We start from the raw sequence: 5,358 nt of genomic DNA, 5'->3' as shown, positions 1-5,358 counted from the left end.
CCCCTCAAAAAAAACTTGCTCTGCTTCAGGACCCTTTGCCTGCTGCTTCATTACTGAGGGCATCATTTTGCTTCCTCTCATATTCAAGATTTTTGTACATACTTCCATTGTTGTATATAAAACAGGGACTTTTCCATATTTTCTTCTAAACAGAGAAATTGATTGTTGGTCTTGTGGAGAAGTTAGCTTGGTTGTCTTCAGGGTAAAAGACTTAAGAGGAATATTCATAGGAAACTGCCTTGGACAGAGTCAGACATTGGCCCATCCACCTCAGCATCGTTTACACTGACCAGCAGCAGCTCTCCCGGGTTTCAGACAGGGGACATTCTCTGCCCCACCTGGAGATGTCATCCGGGATTATCTGTGAGGATGAGGATGATGCAAAGCAGATTGTCTAATCCTGTGCTATGGACACCCCCAAACTTGGGAGTCTTCTACTGCATTTCAAGGGACGTTGGGTTCGTCTCCCTTTGGAAATGTGGCTGAATGAAGAATGATCCGATATAGAAACATGAACTCCAAAAGAGAAGATTCACCAAACCTGCAGATGGAACAGCGGGTGCTTCCAAGTTCTGAAGAAACATAAGGAGGGGCAGGTTTGGCCCAGGGTCAAGGTGGGTGGGTTGCCATGGGAACAATGACCTGCCCTCCTTTGTGACATCTCTTGCTTCTCCCTTAAAAGCCACCAACTACAGGTGTCCATTGTAGGTTAGTGAGGAGAGGTAGAGGTGGAGGTGTGGTTGGCGATTGACTGCTTAAATAGTAGGTAGAGCTGGGAGGAACCATGCGGTCGATTCCAGATATTCAGGAAGGAGGAATGATCAGTGGACTTGTCCTTCGGGGGACAGAGTGGTAAGTTTGTGGGGCCCCATCCTTTTTTTTTTGAAGCAATCAGGGCATGAACTATAGTAGCCAGGCTCTCTAGGTCCTGGAATGGCAGGACCTAAACGTATTTCTGTTCTGCATCATCTCTTCTAGGCTCAGGAGAATGAGAAGCTTCATGCAGGTCAAAAAGAACAACAAAGTGGCCCCACTCCAGCACAAGGAGGAGCCTGTGACACCAGGTGAGGAAGAACCCCCACTCCCACCACGCCATTTTTGGAAGGGCAGGGCAGGAATAGGCTAGGGTGGCAGCTCAGGGTATAGGATTTGTGGGGGAGGGGAAACTAGTTAGAAAAAAAAATTAAGAGCCAGACTGCTGGATCCGGCCCAAGGTTCATCTGGCAGCTGATAGGACAGGGCTGGGGGACAGTGGTCAGCTAGGGGGCCACATTCTCCTGTGAGCCACATTCTGGGAGCTGCAGGCCAAGATTGGCCCCTGAGGCCTGGGGTTTGCCGCCCCTGTAATAGGAGTGTGGAAGCAGGGAAATCAAGGAGAAGATTGGAACAATCTTGGAAGCTGCAAAGGGACGAACTAACCTGTCCCCATGTCCTTTTCTTGTTGCAGTTGTGAAGCTCTTCAAGACTTTCCCAGAGCTTGAGGTTAGTACGGGGGGGGGACACAAAAGAGTAGGGATTGGCTCCCTCAGACCCTCTGCCCGCTGACTGTGGTCTTTGCCCTAGTTCTGCAGTTTCTGAATTCTTTCTCCCCCACCCTCCAAAATGCTCCCAGAGCAACTAATGTGGCGTGTGTCCCTGGGATGTCAGGATGATGCCAGAGGCATTGTCCTGCCCTCTTCCCTGGTGCTGCCCTTCCACCTCTGCCCAGGAGGCTGCAGGGCCCATGGAGATCCGCTGGGGCAAGGGATTGGGCCCAAGCCTGATGGAGGACAGTCTTTCCTGGCTTGGGCCTGCTTTTGGTCTCCCTCGCACCCGTTAATAGTAGATTTTGTAGTGTCACCGAAGGCATCTGATCCAGCTTTCTCTTTCCTCTGCAGAAGAAAATAGCGCAACGATACCGGTCACGTGTTAGACCAGCACCTGAAGAAGGTAAATGAATCTCCACACCTTGGGGATGCAGAATGCGTCCCTAGAGCTGACTTTTCACGTAGTAGCTTTATGGTTCATGCCCGAGAAAGACCTCCCAGGCCTTCTTGCTGTATTTGCTGTGCCTTGCAGGCCTTTTTCACTTCGCCTCAATAGGCAGTAGGCAGGGCCCTGACTGACTCCAGCTACAAAAGTTGAGGCGGTTGAACGCTTGGGTTTGGGTATTGTTTAGCAGGCTTAATTGAGAGAGGCTTCTCATTTTCATTCTCTTCCAGAAGACATCATTATTGAAGACCTGGAAGAAGATCCGTAAGAAGATCTGTAGGCGGCACCATAAAAAGGGGTTTCCTCTGTGAAAGAGCAACAAAAAAAGCAACAAAATTGTGTTGCAACACTAGAAGAAAGGAAAAAGGAAAAAGAAGGGGGAGAACAACGAGCACTCTGACCTGCCATCGCTTGATAAGCCATCCGAGCTAGCGCTGGGCTATTCCACTAAAATAAGGATAATCTTCTGCACCCCAGAGGCAAACATCTGCAAGACACAAGAAGTAAGTCCAAGGGAGACTTTTCCTGGAGAAGACTGCAGCCAAGATGGCAGAAGTGGGAGAGAAGAAGAAGTGTACTTTCCCAAAGTTCACTTATCGGGGTGTTGACCTGGACCAGCTCCTCGACATGTCTTACGAGCAGCTGATGCAGCTGTACCGCAAGCAGCACTCCCTCCTCAAGTGGCTGTGCAAAGCCAAGAAGCTGGGGTTCTTTGGAGGAAATATTGGAAGGATCTAGGAGGAGAGAACGTTTTGGAAATAGAAGAAGGGGGCTCAGAATAGTAAAAAAACCAGAAAAGATATAACAAACCGAAAGAAGGAATCATTAAGATTTAGAGTGACTAAAGCAACCTGACTGTGGTAATTTTGAACGTTTTTTAATAAAGTGTATGGATCTTAAATGCGTATCTTGGAATGTTAATATGTTTGAATAGTAAGTCTAAAAGAAACAAAGTAGAGCAAAGTCTAAAGAGAAAGAAATGGGACATTATATGTCTCCAAGAAACACATATAAATAGGAAACATAATATAATTCTAAGCAATAAAAGACTGCCTTCTGTGATGCCAGTGTTGTGCTCCCCTCTTCCACTTGCTGAATGTGTGGGAACGGGGTCCCTGGTGGCAGCCACCAACAGCAATCCCCAAAACAGGGATTTCTGTGGGTGAGGAGGAGCTAAGCTAGTCTGTGGCACCCTAGATCCTGAACTGGGGCAAACCATGTGCACTAAATGCAGATTTGACTGTTATTCCATCATTGCACATGGAGCAGGGGGTGCAAGGCGGAGGTAAAGGCTCTCATAAGGCCACCTAGCAAATTTGGGGCTGGACCGAGCTTTCAACTATGAGCTTTCAGCCCATAAATTTAGTCATGCTACTTATTCTGGCTCTCAGTCCGGAAAGATGCAGCATGTTTAGTGCGTCACTGAAGCCACAGCACAATCTGTCCTGTTTCATACAATGCAATTAGGAATAATATGTGCGGAGATGATTTCATAAATATCTTATCAATTTCATCTTGGGACCTCGGTTCCATTTTTGCAACCTCCTCCTGATTTTTACTGTTGGTTTTTACAATTCCTTTTCTACTTACGAGCGTTAGGAAAGAAGAGCAGATGATGGATTGCTTTCATGAGAGTTTTCCAGGCAAGTCTCGCCTTGAGTTTAAATGCACAGTGCTTTTTATATGTTGTGTGAATCATTTTAAAGTTTCTCCATAAATTTCAAGCCCTTCACACCAGTTTTTGTTTGTTTACATTTAAATGTAAATGGCTGCTCCTATTCACATTATTAGCTGTGGGTGAAGTATTATTTGTTTTGGCTCAGAAAATGTATGCTACAGAAATGCCAGGACTTTTCAAAATGTGTCAGAGCTGCCGGCTCACATTTGTATGAGCCAATAAAAACTATGACAAAGAGCATAACAATGGCTTTTGAACTTCTGTTGGAGAAGAAGAAAATCCATCTTTCTATTTTTGCTTTTGGCAGCAGAGAGGCAAACTTGACATACATTCCCCACCCCTCAAAAAAAAAGATTTGAGTGACAGTGCTGTCTCTGATGTTGCTTTCCCTCTTCTGTTCTCTCTCCTATCTGTGGGCAGCCAAAATAGCTGGATTTTCACACTGAAAATTTGGAAAGTACAGGAACCAGAAAGGTGGTCCTCCATGTGTTCCTGTTTTCCGAGAACAGTTCCAGATTTACAGAAGCCGTCCTGGTTTCTGATTTGATCCTGGAATGTCCTGCTTTTCCTTAGGACGTCCCTATTTTCATCAGAGAAATTTTGGAGGGTATGGAGTTGTGCAACCCCTGAGCCAAGGAGATACAACCTTTAGAAGACATCTGAAGGCAGCCCTGTAGAGGGAAGGTTTTTTTTTAATGTTTAATGTTTTATTGTTTTTATATCTGTTGGAAGCCGCCCAGAGTGACTGAGGTAACCCAGTGGGATAATAATAATAATAATAATAATAATAATAATAATAATAATAGAATTGGACGTCCCTATTTTCATCAGAGAAATGTTGGCGGCTATCAGCTTGGTAGGTCGCAACTTGTATACACCTGATTTAAATAAAGAAGCCTTACTGTACTGAAGATCTGAGCAGGTAATGTAAGAAATCATACTCCTTTTATTCCAAACCTGCTGATATAAAGCCGAACATGTTCATTGGGCCACAAACTGTGTGAGGACTGAGGAGGGACTGCTGGAGTTTGTTTAGTTAGGGGGCACACACCTGTCCTTCAAAGTGGTGCAATGCCAGTAGAAACATGCCATTGTGTACAATCCGAAGTTAACTCCCGAGAAGTGACTTCCAATAAGCCTCCCGCTCAGACTGGCTATTGCGAGCCCTTGGGGTACCTGTGAGATCTCTGTTTGAGAAATCCCCGTGGTCGTATCGCAAGAGAAGAATCGTGGAAAGATGCCTGTGTCCTGCATAAGGGTTGGCTTGAAAACAGAGCAGTCTATTTTGTCAGCCAAGTGTCTCCCCCACGCATGCTACAAACGGGGAGGGCTTCTTTCGTTGCATTTGGCAGAGGCGTAGCTGCTTCTGTTTATATAGGCCCAAGCTAGGGGAGAGAACGTGCTATTGGTTTAGTTAGTTCATTACTTGCAGAAGCAGCAGCAGCAGAGTTATATCCCGGGGGTCTCAATTCTCCGCTCCTCTTTCAGCTGTGCAAAGTCAGCATCACTGCTACCGATTGAGGACTTTCAGGTCACTGATTGACGGGATCTTGGCTGGTTTCTTACTTTCAGGGAAGAGTTGCAAGAGCAATCTGCCAAGGAAAAAGAATGCAAGCCTCTAGAAGGTAGGTGAAACACATTGGTAAAAGGGGAAGCAGAAGGAGCGCACGTCATGCAGAGCTTTCCATCCTGGCAGACAAATGTTATGG

The 5,358-nt window shown here is 46.1% G+C and overlaps 1 long non-coding RNA gene across 1 annotated transcript; it reads left to right on the top strand.

Moving 5' to 3' along the window:
• The first annotated feature begins 976 nt into the window (after window positions 1-976).
• LOC118090615 (uncharacterized) lies at window positions 977-2,379 on the top strand. Its single transcript, XR_004693282.2, has 4 exons — window positions 977-1,064; window positions 1,448-1,482; window positions 1,878-1,929; window positions 2,202-2,379. It is a non-coding gene; the product is annotated as an uncharacterized LOC118090615 (long non-coding RNA).
• The last annotated feature ends 2,979 nt before the right edge of the window (window positions 2,380-5,358 follow it).

The sequence above is a fragment of the Zootoca vivipara genome, chromosome 10 (assembly GCF_963506605.1).
Source record: "Zootoca vivipara chromosome 10, rZooViv1.1, whole genome shotgun sequence".
NCBI lineage: Eukaryota > Metazoa > Chordata > Lepidosauria > Squamata > Lacertidae > Zootoca > Zootoca vivipara.
Note: the sequence above shows the minus strand (reverse complement) of the source record. Positions and strands in the feature narration are given on the sequence as shown.